Here is a 22,474-nt window from a genome sequence, read left to right as displayed (position 1 = left end):
TCTTGCGAGTATTTCTTTATCTGTTCTTTTCAGCAGGATTATGTTCCTCTCCATGTCAGGCTGCAATTACTTTTTGTAATTTATGTAGTTTGCCTTTCCAAATTTCTCAGATGACTGCACCTTTCACATTCCAGTTGCCTTTTCATATATAGCCCAAGACTCCTTCAATCAGCTCTTCTATCAAAATGTTCAGTTGACATTTATCCAAATGTCTTCCTCCCAGGGCAAAGGCAGCTACCCTTCTGATATCTTTTAGAAGACTAGACAAGAGGACAGAGGGAACCAGATCCCAGTGAGAGAGAGACGGCAACCAGCTGGATTAGTGCTTTCCACACAGAAGGGCTTGGAGTCAGAGCTGAGCAGCTGTCAGGGTGTATCTTCACACTCTGCAGGTCTCTGTGATGCTGTCGGAAATCCCAGGAGCTCTATTGGAGATGAATGAGTCACTGGGAGCCTATTTCCGATGCTGGGGTCCCAACCTGGAAGGAAGTTTGTCGTCACACAGGCATGTTCCTAAGCGTCCATCTATGATTGAGCCCCCAGGGGGCCCTTCACTAAGTTCCTGTCACACAAGCCAAAAAGAAGCTGAGGATCCACATTGCAAACTATGTGAAAAATGCTCCAGAGAAAGCATTTGCATTTTTTGTTCATAAGTTCAAGTGGAACCAAATCTCCGGCTTAGCTTTTGACCCCAGCTGAATTCCTTGCTTCAGGGTTTGGGCATCTCTGGCATGATTATTGGAGAGATAGATCGTTAGAGGTTATCTTAGCAATGAGGAGTTCTGCATTTGTTTACATTGTATAGTCTGTCAAAGTAGAAGACAAAATTGTCTATATTTTGGATTTCCCATCTATTCTTTCTCAGCAATCTGATATAATGTGCATTTAAGAGTGTTCTCCTTGGACTAGAGTTTAGTCTTAGCCATCATTCTCAATATTCAAAGTGGCTGGAAGAGCTTCTTCTTTTCCCTGCTCTGGTCCAGTTGACCTAGGCTAACTGGTGCTTCACTCTGAGCAGTGATATCCCATAAGGCATGAGTTGGAGGCACTCAGATTGTCTTTGGTTTTCCATTGTTTTGATATGTTGACAAAAAGTTAATGAATGACTTTGTTGAACCAATATGTAGATGTCCACAATTGTGAATCCCATTGGTATTCCTTTCCAAAACAATTATGGAAGGAACTGAAAGTCAGATAAAAGTAACATTAGATCCACTGCATTTAGGGAAAAAATGACATAGGCTGTGCTGGGGTTGAGGATATTAAAAATAAATAAGGTGTGTTCCCACTTTCATAAAGATAATAGTCCACATGAAGCGGTATCATGTGAGTTGCATTCGTGGGTTGAGACATATAAGTAAACAACCCTAGGACAGAGGAATAAGCCACAAACCAGATAATGGATAAGCAAGATGGGGGTTGATTATGCTGGATGGAGAAAGAGTTTGGGGATGACCAAGAGGTGACCAAGAGATTGAATTTTAAAAAATAAATGGGGCCCTAGCAGACACATAATGTGATGAAGAGAGAGGAAAGGATATAAACAAAGGCACATATAACGTGCGTAAAATCGTCAGAGAAACGTGAGCATTCAAACATTGCTAAGAGCATGAGGTGTGTGGGTAAATAGATGGAGATGAGACCAAAGAAGTCAGTGAGAGCAAGATTGTGGCAGGTTTTCTATGATGGTACTGGGAATTTTGAACTTCAGCTTCTAGGCAGTGGGTGGTCATGGTGGGCTTTAGGTAGGAAAATTTTGTGACTCCAATTGCAGTCTCTGTTGCTGACTCGCCATCATTAATTTTCAAGGCAGAAAAGACTAGAGGGTGCATCTGACCCCACCTTTCACGCCATCTCAAATCTGAATGGGATGTAAAAACTGTGGAGACTCAGCACAATAAAATTTAAAAATAACCTTTCTCATATGATTTCCTACTCACTTATTTTCCTTTTCCTAAAAATTATAAGCCAACTCTATTTCATTTGGTAATATTGAGGCACTAACTAAAATTAATATTGACAACACTGGACTATACAGGCAGCAGGCAACCTTCTATCTTGTTTTTTGGTTCCTTCCAACTTCACCAGTGAATTATAAAAAGAAGTTGAGAGGCTGCCTGATGCCAGAGGTATAGCTGCTCTAGGTGGAGGCAGAACTGAAATGCAGAAAAGGGCTCAACATTTCCCCACCCTGGAAAATACAAACGAACCCATCCCTCAAGACCTTTGATTTGTAGAGCCGCCACAAGGCCTGCGGCATATCCCTGCCCCAGTGTAGGGGAGAGAGCACAGGCTGGGAGTTGAGGCTGGTATCCTAATCCGATTTTTTACCTTGTAATATTGTATAAACTTGACAAGTCTTTTGATGTTTTGGAATCTATAATGTTCTTATATTTAAAATAGATGGAATACTAACTGCCCTACTATATAAGTTTGCCAGGGCTGCCATAACAAAACACCACAGACTGGGTGGTTTAAACAACAGAAGTTTAGTTTTTCACATTTCTGGAGGCCAGAAGTCCGAGATCAAAATGTTGACAGGTTTGTAGATGGTCACTTTATCACTGTGTCCTCATATGGTCACATCCCTCTGTCTATGTCTGTGTCCCAGTCTCCTCTTCTTATAAGGACAACAGTCATATTGAATTAAAGTCCACCCCAATGACCTCATTTAACATTAATTACTCCTTTAAAGACCCTATCTCCAAATGTAGTCACATTCTGAGGTACTGGGGGTTAGGACGTCAACACATGAATTTTGAGGAGACACAATTCAGCCCATAACACCTACTTACATTCTGGTGGTATTTTGAAGGGACCAGTAAGATAATGTCAATTGGGGAAGCATAGATTTTATTGTGACTACAGAGTATTTGTGATTATGGTTGCCTGGGTCAAATATAATTGACTGAGTCCTCCTTCTGGTCGGATGGTCTATTTTCTTTACTAGCCTAGAAAGCCTATGGAGGTCTCTGGGGTTAATCTTTCCTTCCAGGGTATAGAGCCACCTACTTCTGATTATCCACACATGCATGTCATCCAGTCTCCTATTTTATTTTAACCTTCATCGCTAGATTTTACCAATATTCATTTCTTCTCTGCTTGTGAGCAGGTGGAACACTATACTTCTGAGCCCCTTTACGTCGTCCCCACCTTATGAAATATAATGTCCTTCTAAGGAGATGGACAAACTTGTGAAGAAAGTAATGAGCCTGAGAGCCTTAGAGAAGACCATGCGTTAGTAAGAGGTTAGAAGGGATCACGCATTACTGTGTCTCAAGCTTTGGACACAGGGCCGCAGCTGCCACTCCTGGGATCTCAAGTGCCAGGAGAAGGCTGTCTACCAGTTCCTTGCATTTGGCCGTGGGTGGACCTCACACATTCACTGTTTCTCTCTTTTACCAGCTGGTTCTTCGTCACCTTCACCTCCCATCAAGCAATCTCCTCTTGCCGACAGACGTCACTCAGGTAACTGCAGTCAGTAAGCAACTATTTGTAAAATCTGCCTTGCTCTTTAAATTCCTCTTGCAATTGTTGTTTGTGTTCATTGTCTATCTTCAAATGGTTGCTTAACAATTTCTTTATATTAGGGTATATATTTGTTGCATTATAGAAAGAAAATGTAATAATATCCGAAACTATACAGTACTGTTGGGTCTGGCATATAACAACACCCACTGAGGTGTGCAGCAAGTATTAAATAATTAGACAATGGGGGAATTGTTAGGTAGATGTTGCAAAGTGTTTTAGTGATACTTGGGGAAAGTGGTTGGGAACACAGTGCACTGTTTTATTCCTATTTAAAGTAATGAAACCTAGGGTCCTACTATAAAAATTCACTAGCAGGCTTTTAGGAATGGATTTGATTTGGATAACAAGGGATTCCTGTATTCAACTTATAAATTTAAAATTTGTGACTAGTTTTGACTTTTCATAATGGCGTATGCAACTCAATTATGTCAGAGGGAGGCTAGGAGAGAATGCTCATCTGTCAAATATCTTCCTTATTTTCTCATCTCCTGAAGCATATTTAACAAGATCTGTAGTTGAGGAAAGGAGAGAGGAAGAGGAGGTTGGAGAAAGGGAGTGATTTCTGGTAACCATCCTCAAAATAACTAAGGACAGCCTTGACGTTATACATTTTCAAGGATATTAGTGGAGAAATATATAGTGGGCCCTTTTCAACAACTCAAATATTCAACTTGATTTTAATATTAACTTTCTCTAGTGAAACATACTGTCTTAAAAAGTATGGTCCTGCATCTTCCGTTTGAGAACTTCATGGAGTTTATACTATTTATAGTCTCTATGCTTATTTTGCTTTATTCTTTCTGTGTACGTTCCCCAGTCTCCACTTGTGGAAGACACTTATGGGAAGGTATGGTAGCAGTAAATATATTCAGTGCTTCTCACATGACTAATAAGATAATAACCTATTTTGAGTAGTTGCAATTTTGAGTTTTGCCAAGGTTTTTCTTCCTCTCTCAGTCTTGCTTGGCTTCAAAACAGACTTGTTTGACTTTGAAGAGATGGCTCCTTTGACATACATTTTAAATCAAGAATATAAGCTTCTCAGCTTCTCAGTGAATGAGATGTTTTTGTTGAATGTGTTTGAGGTCAGATTTTGTCTGTCTGCATTTCACTGGTTTTTTATTATTTTCTATTCCACCTCAGCTTTAATTCTTCTCCAACCGATAGACTCAGCAACAACCTTCTACACTGCCCAGTGAGGGGACTCTAGGGAGGGAATTAAGCAAGTATCATAAAAGGCTCTATGAGGCAACATTTGTGGATAGGAAGACTGGTTATGAAAAATCAAGTTTTAAAAGGTTAGGTAGTTGCTTGGAGAGGAATGTATGAAAGACTGGATTAATTTCCGTTTAGGAAACCGACCTAAGAAAGCATCCTTTGCCATAGGAAAGGGTACCTCTAGGGCAGTTCTCCTCATTACTAGGCTGGTGTTCTCTTTATTACACCACGTGGCTAAGGAATCTTTGTTTCCAGCTGCAAACGAAAAAATCTTACTGAGTCAGAGGTGAAATAGTCATAATAGGGCATTATATTTACATTTCCTTTTGTATTTACTCAGAAATTTCCTATCTGTCATTCCTTTATGAGCCAGTTTTGTGAAGTGGAAAGAACATTGGACTTGGAGCCAGATAATCTACTAAAACCAGCTAACATATCTTTCCCTGAAGAATCTTGAGGAGCCAATGAGATATTGTAATTGACAGTCCTTGCAGTTTTTTATCAAGCTAGGAACTTTTCACAGATCCCTTTAACTCTGAGCCTTGATATCTTCCTCCATAAAACAAAGGAGTTAGGTAGCAACTGAGCAATCTCTAACTTTCTCACTCACATTATTTTTTTTTTTTTTTTTAAACTTTGGGAGGTAAGTGGAGTCAGATCTGTGGTATTGAGATTTATAGGAAGAAGTATATATTTGGTCTTCCACCAGGTTTCTGGCACAGAGCTCCTAAAACCCCTGGAGTTTCCTGTGCTGAGAGTAATAAAGGTGTCTTCTGTTATGTCAGTGAGGTGACTTCCTTAGGACTGTGCCAGTTGCCAGGGAAACCAACAAAGGGATTACAGGGTTGGAATTTTCATCCCCTCCACACCCACCTCCAGGGAGGAGAGAGTGGCTGGAGATTGAGTTCAGTCACAGTGAACAGCTAATGATTTACTTAATCATGCTTATGTAATGAAGCCTCCATAAAACCCCCAAAAAAGACAGGGTTCAGAGAGCTTCCAGGTTGGTGAACACATGGAGGTGCTGGGTGGGTGGTGTGCCCAGAGAGGGCAAGGAAGCTGCAAGCCTCTTCTCAAATATCTTGCCCTATGCATCTCTTCCATCTGGCTGTTCCTGAGTTATATATCCTTTTATAATAAACCAGCAATCTAGTAAGTAAATTGTTTCTCTGAGTTCTGTGAGCCTCTCTAGCAAATTAATTAAACCCAAGGAGGTTCTATATAGGTTCTCAGATCTATAGCTGATGGGTCAGAAGCACAAGTTACAATCTGGAGTTGTGATGGGCACCCAAAGAGGGAGGGGGTGAGCCCTTAACCTATGGGATCTGATGCTATCTTCAGGTAGATAGTGTCAGAATTGTGTTAAATTGTAGGACACCCAGCTGGTGGTATGTGAGAATCCCTTGGAGGTGTGGAAAAAAACCACACATTGGAACTGGGTGCAGAATCCCAAGACAGTTAAAAATAATCCTTTTCACAAAAGAGGAACTGGAGGAAAGAGGTAAAGTGAGTGGCCTGACTGACTGGGGATGAGAGATGAGCAAACACTTTCCCCACTCAGCGGTGTTTTCCTCATTTGTCTTAGATGCTGGCAGGGTCAGTTGTATTCTATGAAGAGCTTCATGTGGCCCTCATACTTGGACAACCTTTCACTGAATGCAAATGATTTTAGGATACAAAACAGCAAGGTCAGACCTCAGCTGCACCCCAGAGGAGCTCTGATCTCAAAGAAAAATTAGCAAAACTGCTTCTCTGGGTAAAATGGAAATGTTGGGGGTCTGAGCTGCTAGCACCTGTGAAGAGCTGCATGACCCATGGGCAAGGAGGAACATTATCCTTCCAAGACTTGTTAGTTGTCCAGTAAGTGGGTCTATGGGTCTATTTCCTCTTAAAACCAGAGGTTCTTATCATTTTGATTTGTGAATTTCATGATGGGTAATATCACTTTACAAAAATGCAGTTTGAACCATCACAGATAATTTTTGCAAATAATTTCTTTCAGTGGGTCAAAAAAAAAAAAAAATCCCCTGGAAACTGTACGACAGCCCACTTAGGTCATTGGTCCTGAAAATTTAGTACACAAAGGAATACCACTGGGACAACATTCTCAGAAATTCTGATTCATTAGATATTAAGGAGCTGTTCCTAGTATTCCGAATTTTTAAAAGCACCCAAGAGAATTCTGATTCGAGCGAGCAGGATTCAATACTAAAAAAACATTGTCATAGGGGTCCCTGGCTTTTAGTTAAGAGACACTGCCTTGGACTGCCTTAGAATTCCAGTGTTCCTGAGTTCATTCCCCAAATTGATATCATCTTTCTCAAATTCAGTCTGAAAAGAAAACCCAAGTCCCCGTCAAATGAATTAGGCACACTGGAGCAAAAACCAAACACAATGTAGATTTTTGTCCTGACTGGGCCAGTTTGGCTGGCTTCCTGGTCTGGCATCACCAGTTGCGTATTCAGTTTCCAAGTCCCTGGGTGACAGGATGCCTGGCTTCATACCAGTATGGGCACTCATCAGCTGCATTGTACAGTACAAGAACTGTCACATAAGAATGGGCTAGTCTCTGTGAGACCATTCTGGGTTTGCTCTGAAGTAGCACCATCAAAAGAGTGGTTACAAATGGAAGTTGAGATCAGAGCCAGAGAAGTGGTGTTGACCAGCAGATCTCTGAACAAGGCAGTGCTGTCAACAAAGGGTAAAGCAAGTTCTCAGCAGGGCTGGGACGCCTGGTAACAACGTTTGAGTTGGATGGAGGCAAGCAGTTCAGGAGGGAGGCTATGAACAAAATGAAGTTGTTGGTCTTATCACACCCTGACCAGCTTAAACACACTAGCCTTGACACAAGATACTCTCTATGGACATTTGCTGATGAATGCTTACTAATAGAGGTCCAAGAAATAAAAACCCTGTGGATGTTAAAATTTGTCCCTCCATCTTCTTTCTGATGACTATTTCTTTTTTCTTTTTTTAATATTTATTTATTTATTTATTTGGTTGCACCAGGTCTTAGTTGCAGCAGGTGGGCTCCTTAGTTGTGGCATGCGAACTCTTAGTTGTGGCATGCATGTGGGATCCAGTTCCCCGCCCAGGGACCGAACCCGGCCACCCACATTGGGAGTGCAGAGTCCCAACCACTGCGCCACCAGGGAAGTCCCTGATGACTATTTCTTAACAATGAATTTAGGCAGAAACCATGAATAACTCTTTGTATGTAGTTTTTGTTAGCAATCTTCTTTATTAGGGTATTGTCTAGTTTGGGGGTTGGAAAATGTTTTATCTGCAGTGCCAGATAGTAAAATGTTTTAGACATTGTGAACTACAATACTGTCTCTGTTGTATGTTCATCATTTTTTTCCTTTTTACAATTCCCTAATAATGTGAACACTATTCTTGGCTCTCTGGCAGTACGAAAACAAGGCATGGACTGGAGTTGGCCCTCAGGCTGTAGTTTGCTGACCCTCCACTAGATTGTCTCAACAATAAAATAAGATTATTTTGTTTTTGCATGGTGTTTGATATTTTCTGTCAGCAAATATAGTCAATGGGAAAAAATTCACAGTTGTCTGTTCCCCACTGAGAACATATCCCCTCCATTATGTACTGATAGGAGAGCCTAAAGCCATAGTGTGAGAAGTAGTGTTTTCTACACTTGAGTCCTCCTGTAGCAATCTAATATTATAAGCTGTAAGGGAAGAGATGAATTTTAACTGGGTTTCGTTTGACATAAAAATTCAGACTTGATGGTTTTTCCCTTTTGGGCTCTTATTTTTAAAATTAACTCCTATGATTTTGGCTTATATTTTAAAAATATATGCACATTATGGATTATTTGGATGATTAGTTCACTATCTGAGTACTACTATGAGATTTAAATCCAAGTAGACATTTGAACATAAGATCTTTTTTGGTTCCAGTAGTGCTGCCTTAACTGTTGCCACATAATGAGACTAAAACAGAGGTAAATTTAGTAAAGGCCAAGTGATTTCATGGTTCTGGGGTCCTTTAATAGAGGAAAAATAGTTGGATATTGGATCATCACGTAACACATGCTATATATAGTACCAAACTAGAACAGTCCTGTGACAAAAATGTTAGTTCCATATCCTCACTGGAGTAAAAGAGGTTCAATTTCAGCACTACAGTATTTCGGTCACATTCAGTTAATGCTGTTAATTTGAATTTTGGTGATGATATATTAGTAAATTTGTGTATAATTTGTCCTGTTATGAATATGTGCGTGTGTGTGTGTGTGTGTGTGTGTGCGTGTGCGTATACTCAATTTAGATCAATCCCAGAGGTGTTAGTAGACTATCACAGTGGTCAGTATGCAAATGGGAAGAGACAGGAACAATGCAGGTGCACTCTGGATGGTTAGAGCAAGTCTGTGCTGGTCCACGCAAAGATGCCCTTTCCTCTGGGCTGATGCATACCTGAGCTGAGCCAGGGTACATGACCAGCAGTGACTGGCTGGATTTTACCCTCACTTGTCCCCTCGGCTGAGCACTCTTGTTCAGAGGTATGTTCCTGCCCTGAGTGAAAGAAAATGAATTTGAGAGATAATGTGTAAATATAATCTTTGAGGCCTGCTAGTCAATTAAATCTGGAGATCAAGGATTTCTCCCAACTTCTGGCTTTGGTGACTATTGTTTTAAAACAATATCTGATGCATTGGCTCCTTCAGAACAGTCACAATAATTTGGTATTAACTTTGGAAAAGCTTCGGTGTACTCACGAAAAACAAAAGCCAAGAAAAGAGTATTGAAAGAGGGAAGCAGTGGCAGCAGTAGGAATGGACAAGACGTCCACTACAAAGTAGAAACCTGAAGGACTTAACCACTTATTCTTTCCTGTGTGTGTATTTATTAGGGGGTGTCATAGGCATGAATCCACAGTGCCCCCTACTGCCTCAGAGGGGGTCTGTGCCAACACGGAATAGCATGGCCTATTGTAATGCCAACTTCACAGGAGGTGGACCCACAGCTGTGATGCTGGGAAGCAGGACTCATGGTTGAGTAGAAGAACGGGGAGATGCTTCCTGGGGTACAGGGAAATGGGGGAGGGAGACCAAATGGAATTTTGCTGGTCATCCCTCTCTTCACTTTTCAACAGAGCAGATAGAAATATTTATTTTGTGCTGGATACTTCCTAGGTCTTGCAAAAGAAAGATGGCAGGAGTATAAGAGAACCAAAAGCAATATTCTTCATCCTTTGAGAGCTTATCAAATTGGGGAGGCAGAACATGTGTGCAGCACACTGAGAACACTTCAGGATGCAAATACAGACAAATTAGTTTATTACAAACTGGATGTTGCTCTAGATAGCGGTGTCTTTTCACAGTGAGAATTCTGTCCGTAGAAGGAGTGCCAAATAAAGACGAAATCAGAGTACAAGTATGGGTTCCTAAGTGCATGTGTGTGTGTGTGTGTGTTTTCTGTTGCATTGGGGGTGGTGAATATTAACTTGCAAAGAGGCCTTAGTGGAGGATAAATTAGGTCTGTACTTTTGAGTATGGGCAGGAGGGGGCAAGAAATGCTTAGTGGAAAGGAAAGCAAATTCAGAGGCAAGAATAAACAAGTGGAGTTCAAACATAGCAGAGGAGAGGTTAACAATATATCTCACAGCTGGTGAAATACTACTACTTTCTTACAAAATGTTTCCATACCAGAAGCCCTGAAGTACCTAGAGCCTGGAGGTGTCCTGCCCCATTAGTGGGGGCTTCTTAATGTCTAGCCAGCCTTTTGCTTGCTTGAGGCCTGATTACTATAATACTTGGTCTAATTCTTTTCATCTTGAGCTCACAAGCTTAGGCAAAGCTGAGCAGCTGGTGTGTATTTTTGTCCTCTTGTGATGGTGAGCACTTTAGCTACTAGTCTTTGAAGCCTAAAAACACATGGCAGTAGCTATTACCCAATGTCCTGGCGCTCTTAATCAACTTGATGTTCTATTTGGTTGTATTATAATGAGACTTAAGGACAGTTTGCATGGCATCCTTTCCCTATAATTGTAGTTGTTAAATGCAGCCCCAGACAAGGTGTCAAACAACCTTGGAGACAGTTTAGTGACGAAATGCCAGGTCTTTCTGATATTAATGGTTTTTGGTGGGATTGACTTAGTAATAGCTATATAGTGCTGCATCGTAATGGACATACCTTTAACATAATGATACATCGATCCCTTTGTTGTGTTCGTATATATAGAAATGCAGGATACTCATCATGGCAATGGCGAGACTAGCTCAGGGATCGTGTGACAGCTCTGCCTCAGAAATAGAGGACCTGGGCGCCATTGTATTAGTGAGCTGGTGGGCCACGGAATCAGGTTATCTGTCTGCATCTTGGTTGCACCACTGGCTGAACAACCTTGGACAACTGACAACTATTCTCTGAACTTCGATTTCTTCATTATAAAATGAGGTCATACTGGTGTGTTCCTGTTATAATGGGGATCATTAGAGAGAGCCATGTGTAAATTACATGCAAGTGTTAGGCATAAAGTAGGTGGAATATTAGTTTATTGTTGTTGGACCTGTTACTCGCTTGTGCTCTATCTGGAATTTATTTATTTTTGTTTTTAATTTGATTTTTATTATATATTTTTCAGATGTACAGCATTATAATTCAACATCTATATACACTACAAAGTGGTCACCACTACAAGTCTAGTTACCATCCATCACTGTATAGTTCCCTTCCCCTCTGGCAACCACTAATCTGTTCTCTGTATCTATGAGTTTGTTTCTTTTTTTTAAACATCTTTATTGGAGTATAATTGCTTTACAATGGTGTGTTAGTTTCTGCTTTATAACAAAGTGAATCAGCTATACATATACATATATCCCCATATCTCCTCCCTCTTGCATCTCCCTCCCAGCCTTCCTATCCCACGCCTCTAGGTGGTCACAAAGCACAGAGCTGATCTCCCTGTGCTATGTGGCTGCTTCTCACTAGCTATCTATTTTACATTGGGTGGTGAATATATGTCCATGCCACTCTCTCACTTCGTCCCAGCTTACCCTTCCCACTCCCCGTGTCCTCAAGTCCATTCTCTACATCTGCGTCTTTATTCTTGTCCTTCCCCTAGGTTCTTAAGAACCACTTTTTTTTTTCGATTCCATATATATGTGATAGCATATGGTGTTTGTTGTTCTCTTTCTGACTTACTTCACTCTGTATGATAGACTCTAAGTCCATCCACCTCACTACAAATAACTCAATTTCGTTTCTTTTTATGGCTGAGTAATATTCCATTGCATATATGTGCCACCTCTTCTTTATCCATTCATCTGTTGATGGACACTTAGGTTTTCTTCCGTGTCCTGGCAATTGTAAATAGTGCTGCAGTGAACACTGTGGTACATGACTCTTTTTGAATTATGGTTTTCTCAGGGTATATGCCCAGTAGTGGGATTGCTGGGTCATATGGTAGTTCTATTTTTAGTTTTTTAAGAACCCTCCATACTGTTCTCCATAGTGGCTGTATCAATTTACATTCCCAACAAGAGTGCAAGAGGGTTCCCTTTTCTCCACACCCTCTCCAGCATTTATTGTTTGTAGACTTTTTGATGATGGGCATTCTGACTGGTGTGAGGTGATACCTCATTGTAGTTTTGATTTGCATTTCTCTAATGATTAGTGATGTTGAGCATCCTTTCATGTGTTTGTTGGCAATCTGTGTATCTTCTTTGGAGAAATGTCTGTTTAGGTCTTCTGCCCATTTTTGGATTGGGTTGTTTGTTTCTTTGATATTGAGCTCCATGAGCTGCTTGTATATTTTGGAGATTAATCCTTTGTCCATTGATTCGTTTGCAAATATTTTCTCCCATTCTGAGGGCTGTCTTTTCATCTTGTTTATGGTTTCCTTTGCTGTGCAAAAGCTTTTAAGTTTCATTGGGTCCCATTTGTTTATTTTTATTTTTATTTCCATTTCTCTAGGAGGTGGATTAAAGAGGGTCTTGCTGTGATTTATGTCCTAGAGTGTTCTGCCTATGTTTTCCTCTAAGAGTTTGATAGTGTCTGGCCTTACATTTAGGTCTTTAATCCATTTGGAGTTTATTTTTGTGTACGGGGTAGGGAGTGTTCTAATTTCATACTTTTATATGTACCTGTCCAGTTTTCCCAGCACCACTTATTGAAGAGGCTGTCTTTTCTCCAGTGTATATTCTTGCCTCCTTTATCAAAGATAAGGTGACCATATGTGCATGGGTTTATCTCTGGGCTTTCTATCCTGTTCCATTGATCTATATTTCTGTTTTTCTGCTAGTACCATACTGTCTTCATTACTGTAGCTTTGTAGTATAGTCTGAAGTCCAAGAGTCTGATTCCTCCAGCTCTGTTTTTCTTTCTCAAGATTGCTTTGGCTATTCGGGGTCTTTTGTGTTTCCATACACATTGTGAAATTTTTTGTTTTACTTCTGTGAAAAATGCCAGTGGTAGTTTGATAGGGATTGCATTCAATCTGCAGATTGCTTTGGGTAGTATAGTCATTTTCATAGTGTTGATTCTTCCAATCCAAGAACATGGTATATCTCTCCATCTGTTTGTATCATCTTTAATTTCTTTCATCAGTGTCTTATAGTTTTCTGCATACAGGTCTTTTGTCTCCCTAGGTAGGTTTATTCCTAGGTATTTTATTCTTTTTGTTGCCATGGTAAATGGGAGTGTTTCCTTAATTTCTCTTTCAGATTTTTCATCATTAGTGTATAGGAATGCAAGAGATTTCTGTGCCTTAATTTGTTGGATAATAGTGGTGAGAGTGGGCAACCTTGTCTTGTTCCTGATCTTAGTGGAAATGGTTTCAGTTTTTTACAATTGAGAATGATGTTGGCTGTGGGTTTGTCATATATGGCCTTTATTATGTTGAGGTAAGTTCCCTCTATGCCTACCTTCTGGAGGGTTTTTATCATAAATCGGTGTTGAATTTTTTCAAAAGCTTTCTCTGCATCTATTGAGATGATCATATGGTTTTTCTCCTTCAATTTTTTAATACGGCATATCACACTGATTGATTTGTGTGTATTGAAGAAGCCTTGCATTCCTGGGATAAACCCCACTTGATCATGGTGTATGATCCTTTTCATGTGCTGGTGGATTCTGTTTGCTAGTATTTTGTTGAGGATTTTTGCATCTATGTTCATCAGTAATATTGGCCTGTAGTTTTCTTTTTTTTGTGACATCTTTGTCTGGTTTTGGTATCAGGGGGATGGTGGCCTCGTAGAATGTGTTTGGGAGTGTTCCTCCCTCTGCTATATTTTGGAAGAGTTTGGGAAGGATGGGTGTTAGCTCTTCTGTAAATGTTTGATAGAATTCACCTATGAAGCCATCTGGTCCTGGGCTTTTGTTTGTTGGAAGATTTTTAATCACAGTGTCAATTTCAGTGCTTGTGATTGGTCTGTTTATATTTTCTATCTCTTCCTGGTTCAGTCTCGGAAGGTTGTGCTTTTCTAAGAATTTGTCCATTTCTTCCAGGTTGTCCATTTTATTGGCATAGAGTTGCTTGTAGTAATTTCTCATGATCCTTTGTATTTCTGCAGTATCAGTTGTTACTTCTCCTTTTTCATATCTAATTCTGTTGATTTGAGCCTTCTCCCTTTTTTTCTTGATGAGTCTGGCTAATGGTTTATCAATTTTGTTTATCTTCTCAAAGAACCAGCTTTTAGTTTTATTGATCTTTGCTATTGTTTCCTTTGTTTCTTTTTCATTTATTTCTGATCTGATCTTTATAATTTCTTTCCTTCTACTAACTTTGGGGTTTTTTGTTCTTCATTCTCTAATTGCATTAGGTGTAAGGTTAGGTGGTTTATTTGAGATGTTTCTTGTTTCTTGAGGTAGGATTGTATTGCTATAAACTTCCCTCTTAGAACTGCTTTTGCTGCATGCCATAGGTTTTGGGTCATCGTGTTTTCATTGTCATTTGTTTCTCGGTATTTTTTAATTTCCTCTTTGATTTCTTCAGTTATCTCTTGGTTATTTAGTAGTGTATTTTTTAGCCTCCGTGTAGTTGTATTTTTTACAGAACTTTTCCTGTAATTGATATCTAGTCTCATAGCATTTTGGTCAGAAAAGATACTTGATACGATTTCAATTTTCTTAAATTTGTGACCCAAGTTATGGTCTATCCTGGAGAATGTTACATAAGCACTTGAGAAGAAAGTGTATTCTGTTGTTTTTGGGTGGAATGTCCTATAAATATCGATTAAGTACATCTTGTTTAATGTGTCATTTAAAGCTTGTGTTTCCTTATTTATTTTCATTTCGGTTGATCTGTCCATTGGTGAAAGTGGAGTGTTAAAGTCCCCTGCTATGATTGTGTTATTGTCGACTTCCCCTTTTATGGCTGTCAGCATTTGCCTTACATGTTGAGGTGCTCCTGTGTTGGGTGCATAAATATTTACAATTGTTATATCTTCTTCTTGGATTGATCCCTTGATCATTATGTAGTGTCCTTCTTTGTCTCTTGTAATAGTCTTTATTTTAAAGCCTACTTTGTCTGATATGAGAATTGCTACTCCAGCTTTCTTTTGATTTCCTTTTGCATAGAATATCTTTTTCCACCCCCTCACTTTCAGTCTGTATGTGTCGCTAGGTCTGAAGTGGGTCTCTTGTAGACAGCATCTATACGGGTCTTGTTTTTGTATCCATTCAGCCAGTCTCTGTGTTTTGGTTGGAGCATTTAATTCATTTACATTTAAGGTAGTTATCAATGTGTATGTTCCTATTACCATTTTCTTAATTGTTTTGGGTTTGTTATTGTAGGTCTTTTCCTTCTCTTGTGTTTCCTGCCTAGAGAAATTCCTTTAGCATTTGTTGTGGAGCTGGTTTGGTGGTGCTGAATTCTCTTAGCTTTTGCTTGTCTGTAAGGATTTTTGATTTCTCTGTTGAATCTGAATGAGATCCTTGCTGGGTAGAGTAATCTTGGTTTTAGGTTCTTCCCTTTCATCACTTTAAATGTGTCCTCCCAATCTCTTCTGGCTTGCAGAGTTTCTGCTGAAAGATCAGCTGTTAACCTTATGAGGATTTCCTTGTATGTTATTTGTTGTTTTTCCCTTGCTGCTTTTAAAATGTTTTCTTTGTATTTAATTTTGGATAGTTTGATAAATATGTGTCTTGGTGTGTTTCTCCTTGGATTTATCCTGTATGGGACTCTCTGTGCTTCCTGGACTTGATTGACTATTTCCTATCCCATATTAGGGAAGTTTTCAACTACAATCTCTTCAAATATTTTCTCAGTCCCTTTCTTTTTCTCTTCTTCTGGGGCTCCTATAATTCGAATGTTGGTGTGTTTAATGTTGTCCCAGAGGTCTCTGAGACTGTCCTCAATTCTTTTCATTCTTTTTTCTTTATTCTGCTCTGCAGTAGTTATTTCCACTATTTTATCTTCCAGGTCACTTATCCGTTCCTCTGCCTCAGTTATTCTGCTGTTGATTCCTTCTAGAGAATTTTTAATTTCATTTATTGTGTTGTTCATCATTGTTTGTTTGCTCTTTAGTTCTTCTAGCTCCTTGTTAAACATTTCTTGTATTTTCTCCATTCTATTTCCAAGATTTTGGATCATGTTTACTATCATTACTCTGAATTCTTTTTCAGGTAGACTGCTTATTTCCTCTTCATTTGTTTGGTCTAGTGAGTTTTTACCTTGCTCCTTCATCTGCTGTGTGTTTCTCTGTGTTCTCATTTTGCTTAACTTACTGTGTTTGGAGTCTCCTTTTCGCAGGCTGCAGGTTCGTGTTTCCTGTTGTTTTTGGTGTGTGTCCCCAGTGGGTAAGGTTGGTTCAGTGTGTTGTGTAGGTTTCCTGGTGGAGGGGAATGGTGCCTGTGTTCTGGTGGATGAGGCTGGATCTTGTCTTTCTGGTCTGCAGGACTGCATCCCGTGGTGTGTTTGGGGTGTCTGTGACCTTATTATGATTTTAAGCAGCCTTTCTGCTAATGGGTGGGGTTGTGTTCCTGTCTTGCTAGTTGTATGGCATAGGGTGTCCAGCACTGTAGCTTGCTGGTCATTGAACGGAACTGGGTCTTAGCATTGAGATGGAGATCTCTGGGAATGCTTTCACTGTTTGATATTGTGTGGAGCTGGGAGGTTTCTGGTTGACCAGTGTCTTGAACTTGGCTCTTCATCCTCAGAGGCACAGGCCTGATACCCAGTGGAGCACCAAGAACGTGTCAACCACATGGCTCAGAAGAAAAGGGAGAAAAAAAGAAAGAAAGAAAGAAAGAAAAGTAAATAAGTAAATAAAATAAATGTATTAAAGTAAAAAATAAAAAAATTATTTAAAAAAAATTTTTTAAGTAATAAAAAAAAAGAAAAAAAATAGAACAGAAGCAAGGAGAGAGCAACCAAAACAAAAATAGAAATCCACCAATGATAACAAGTGCTAAAAACTAAAGTTTAAAAAAAAAAAAAAAAAAAAAGACAAAATGCTAGGACAAATGGCAAAAGCAAAGCTTTACAGACAAAATCACACAAAGAAGCATAGCCATACGCACTCACAAAAAGAGAAAAAGGAAAAAAAAATATATATCTTTTGGAAAGTCTGAGGTCTTCTGCCAGCATTCAGTAGGTGTTCTGTAGGAGTTGTTCCACATGTAGGTGTATTTCTGATGTATTTGCGGGGAGGAAGGTTATCTCCACGTCTTACTCCTCTGCCATCTTGAAGGTCTCTCCCTATGAGTTTGTTTTTGTTTTATTTTTTTTGTCTGTTTTATTTTTTTAGATTCCACATATGAGTGAAATCATACGCTATTTGTCTTTCTCCTTCTGACTTATCTCACTTAGCGTAATACCTTTAGGGTTCATCCATGTTTTTGCAAATGACAGGATTTCATTCTTATTTTTATGGCTGAGTTATCTGGAATTTAATATGGAGATAACACTTCCCAGAAATGTTTAAAATCTGTAGAGCTGAATTGTTCCTGGAAGACAGAGGTAAAAAGACAGTATTTCAGAAGAATAAATATATGTTGATTAGAAACTAAGTCTATAAATCGACTACTGACCCACTCTGTAGGTGCTTCCCAATACACATTCTATGTGCATCCAAGTTTTCTTGCTCCATCTCAAGGAACATCTACATTTTGTAGCCCTTGGATTGAACTGCCATATCCCTCTGGCCTAAGCCACCACTCCAGTTCCAAACTCAGTCCCCACATTCTTAGTCCATAAATCTGACATAAATCCTTTTGGTAAGAGAGAATCTTTGAGATGTTTCTTTTGTTGGTTCCAAGCTGTGGCACTGACATGTGTCTGAGGCCTCCTACGATATGTATTGGTCCATGCAGGTCAGACTGTTTAAAGTGAGAATTATTCTGGGTAAGTTAGGCCATATGGTCACATCCCACTCTTTTCATCATTGAAACTCAGCATGCATCTACTTATGGGCAGAGCTTTATCCTCACCACAGGACAGCCAGCTCCTCTGCCTGCATCTGAGCTGACTTTGACCTCTTGCTGTTTCTGAATGCTTGAGGAGCTTGACTTCAGCCTCTTGAAACTTTCTTGTGCTGGTCATCTCCTCCTCCTGAGCCCTGGAGCACTCAAATATTAAGATGCCAGAAAAGTAAGTAGGAAGCAGCAAAGAGGACTGAGAAGGATCAGCCAACTGAAGTAGGATGACAATAACCCTGAAGAGTGTAGTTTCCAGGAGGCCAAGTAAAAAAATATATCAAGGATGAGGGAGGGGCCAGTGATATCAGATATCATTAGTGGATGAAGTAGATGAAAGCTAAAAATTGGTCATTGGATTTGGCAGTGTTGATTAAGTTAGTTTTGTGCATGAATTTCCTTCTCTCTTTAGTTCTTGTAAAATCTCTATGAAGGTAACTATTTTGCTTTTTCCTTTTTTTTTTTTTTTTTTTTTTGCAAACAACCTAAGATTCAGGATACATCACCTGTGCAGATTCACAGATAGAAAGTGGCAGAATTGAGGCTTGAACCTAGGTTTTCTGACCCTAAATCCTGTTATCTCTGATGTTAGATATTTACATTTTTGTTTGACTTTCAATTATAGAATTTCTTCTCCTAGGAACTCACATTTACATTGTGGATACAACATTTTATTCCACTTTTATGAACTTTAAGTATTAGGAATTTGGTAGGATAATATTTTTAGGAAGCACCTATCCTCTCTGGGAAGAAATCTAGACCTGAGCATGGTCGCCTTTAACCCTAGTCCTCTCAACATCCCTCAATATTCTGTCGAAAGTAGAATTGGAAGAGGAAAATATTAAGAGAGAGAGTGGCCCCATGCATCCTCACCTGAATCCATTCCCCGGAGGCAGTTAGCTCCCTCCCCCACAGAGACTTCTGAGAAGGTCAACATGTATTGGCAATGGCCATTCAGTGCTCTAGTCAACGCCACAGGCAGCCAGTAATTCTGGGACCAAGGAACTCAAAGATTCTTGAAGAAACGAAACCTGGGTATAGTGTCTGGTTTTACTGTTTCTATTTTGCTGTAAGCAAGCACATGTATGCAAACTATATCAGAGTCATCTCAACTCTATCGACTGCCTCCTTAGCTTGATATTGCAAAGACTTTGGGTGAGCATCTGTGCACAGCATTAAAGTACTGGAGTTCAGGCACTAGCATCAAGTGGTTCTTTTGCTACTCAATGATGAATGCCATGAAAATGGAAAACTATAATTAGAATGTGCTTCTGGCTTTGGAACAATGTGAATAGGACTTCTATGATAAGAAACTAATCTGTTCATGCGTCCAGATGGTTGAGTAGACTGAGAAATGCCATAGATATTAATTACTTGAGGATAGGAGAAGTACAATAGGGAGACTGATTTGACTGACTCATTGTTCTCCAATTACGTTTGTCCAACATAGGGATTTCTAATTGTTCGTTTTTCTCACTGAAAAAACAAATCAATAGTAATAGTAGAGATATAGTAATGGTACAAAATGATAGAAAAAAACAACCTGCAGGTAATTGGAATATGCATGAAAGTGGCTTGCTTCTCACAGTTATCAAATTCACAATTACCCACCAAATAATTTCAGATCTGATGTCTTCTTTGTGCATTTTCTTTGCTTTTCCACAAGCCACAAAAGACAGCTGTCGTCATGAGCTTTATCAAAACCTGAAAAAAGTCATACTCAAAGTTTGGCACCGTAGACATCAACAGTAACTTTTAGGATATTCAAGACTGGAAAGAATCTCTTAAAACTTAACTTCATTTTGAGACATAAGGTAGCAAAATTCTAGAATTGGAAAATTCTAACAGACAGAGAGTTTACCAAAAACCCAATGTTAATTAAAACAACCCAAGTCGTGAGCCGCTTCTAAGTTTTACAGGGTTGTTTCGAATAGTTTAAAAGCAGAGACTTATGCTAAGTCGAAGTGCCTGGTCCACCCTGAGTCCTGTTAGTGTCCAAAACAGCCACACAAGTGCTGAAGAGAGTCCATGGCCTTGAATTCAGAGCCTCCATGACTGTGCCTATTGTTTGTGAATGTGGTTGGCAACTAGAGTGCAAACCTCAAAGGAATGAAACCTGCCTGATAAAGAAAGTAGCTTCTGGAATGGGAGGGGCCCAAACAGATTCTAGAGGGTTGAAAAGGCTCCAGAATGTAAAGTTTATGGATGGATATTAGGCAGTTTATCCGTTAGTGTTTGACGTATTGGGCCAGGGTAAGTGTGGCAGGATGTAATGGCATCAGCTCAAGTAGAACGAGGAATTCATCCACCATCCTGCCATTAAGTAGCTGCACATCATCTTGGCTCACTCTGAATCTCAGTGGTTCTGCTTCCTTTTTGGTCAAATGCGGGGAGAATGATTGTCACTGCCTCTCCCAGGATTAATGAAGTGGTATTCACAAAAAGCATTGTATTCTTAGGAAAGAATGCTCTGTGGCAAGATGTTACAGGGCAGTAACGTTAAGCATGTTTAAAACATGTGCCTGCTGTTACCAAATGGATGCCATGGCTGAACAGTCTTGTCTGTCAAATATAAACCAATGCATATGGAACTGCTTATGGGTAACAGATGACAGGCTGAATAAGTGAAAGAGTTGATCATTATGCAGAAGGTAGTTCATGCTTAAAAACATGCCTTATGCCTGCTATTTCAGCCTCAATACACTGAAGACATATTTGAGAAATCCCATTTAGATAATCACTGGCCATTGGTGGCAGAAATTAGAAATGGAGAAAAGGATTGGGTCACTGAGTCTGTTTCCTGGGAGACAGTATGGAAGAAGCAATCCCAGCAACAATGCCTGCATGCTCCTGCTGTATGTTAACTCAGCTTCACAAACTTCCCTCTGCAGCTGTGGCTGTGATAAATGCCAGACTGAGTCCAGGAGGGCTGCCCCTGAACTCACCCTTCATGGTTGCCTGAAATCTTTTGTACAAGGACCACGTTGGAAACTTCCAGGACCCATAAGTAGGTAGCAAGGCTCTGTATTCAGAGTGGCACCTGTGACTATCCCACCTTGCTTGTGCTAGTTATTCACACATTTCCATTCATCAGGCAAATAATATGCCAGCTGATTGCTAAAGAGCATCTTTCCCAGTGTTTGGAGGTTCTAGGATTCATTTTATGAATAATTTGCTGAAATCAGATAACCTCATTCCCCTAACTTAAATCCTCTAGTGAATTCCCATTGCTCTTAGGAAAGAGATCCCATCTTTTACCACTGCTTCCAAGGACTTGCCCGAGCTGGCCTCTAACCTCCTCTAGGACCAGCTATCTTGTTCGCCATGATGTGCTTCATGCTCATTCCCACCCTGATCCTCTGCCCTTGCTGCCCCTTCTGGCTAAAGTGCTCTGTCCCAGTGCAGTAGGTATTCAATACATTGTCAAATGAGTGAATACTATTACGATTCCTGTCTTTCTCCTCATTATCTCCTATTTCCTCATTATAAACATTATTGACTTTGTGTCTATTTTTCACACACTCTTTTGTAAGCTATTGGCCATTAAATAGAACAGTTTCATAGAAACATCTCTCACTTAAGTTAATTTTGGTGTGAATTTCTGTTATTACTGTCATTGCATATGGTCTGGACATGGGTTTTAGCATCCCAGGGCACTGTAGAGGAGAGAGGACATCTGTTCAATAAACAAAGTGAAAGGTGCAGATCACACTGGCCATGGCCTGAGGTATAAACTCAGAATGTTTGAGACTTTTTATTAATCACAACCCCAGCCCACTCCATTCTATGTACTGTAACCATTGAGGAAACTGAAGTCAAGACCTCAGTGAATCATGTCCTAGTCTGTTGGGCAATACCTTTATTTTGGGATTTGGGTTATTTGTAGATTGCCCTTTTTTGGTATAAGCGAGGAGGACTATTTATTTCCATTTTGCAGTAAAAAGCTACTGGCTATTTAGTCAGTAAGCAAATATTTTCACTTTGAGTTTCTTTCTGGACATTTTTCCAACAGTGTTTGATTTGAAGCTGTGAAACACATTACTCTCCTTCCCTCCTCCCATCCCCCCCCCCCCCCATTTCCTTTTAGGTGGGTCAAAACTAATGCTTTAAAAAATAAAGCCAGTATTCTTTGATTGCTTCTTTACCATAGGAAAGGATCAGAGAGGCTGAAATAAATGCCCGTTTAGTCCCAAAATGCTGCAGTCAAGGAAAGTCTGCCAGCCAACCAGGTATTCCAGAATATCTTGCCTTAGGCCAGCCTGCCCAGAGACTGGCATTGAAGCATGTCTGGGCTTTGGTATTTTCTGTGTAGCTTAGAATGCTATCTTTGGGCACATTTATTAGGC

General features: G+C 39.8%; 1 protein-coding gene across 17 annotated transcripts in view; it reads left to right on the top strand.

Moving 5' to 3' along the window:
- The window catches only part of RASGRP1 (RAS guanyl releasing protein 1), a 996,665-nt gene that overhangs the window by 244,568 nt on the left and 729,623 nt on the right, over window positions 1-22,474 (top strand). For 14 of the 17 annotated variants that reach the window (XM_068549136.1, XM_068549133.1, XM_068549138.1 and 11 more), the window contains one exon: window positions 3,406-3,468. The exons of the other annotated variants lie outside the window; for them this stretch is intronic. The gene's annotated coding sequence lies outside the window, so the exon portion shown is untranslated. The remainder of the gene's footprint in view (window positions 1-3,405; window positions 3,469-22,474) is intronic. 17 annotated transcript variants of the gene reach the window in all.

The sequence above is a fragment of the Eschrichtius robustus genome, chromosome 1 (assembly GCF_028021215.1).
Source record: "Eschrichtius robustus isolate mEscRob2 chromosome 1, mEscRob2.pri, whole genome shotgun sequence".
Taxonomy (NCBI): Eukaryota; Metazoa; Chordata; class Mammalia; order Artiodactyla; family Eschrichtiidae; genus Eschrichtius; species Eschrichtius robustus.
The sequence above is the reverse complement of the archived record's forward strand: the minus strand, read 5'-3'. Positions and strand labels throughout refer to the sequence as shown.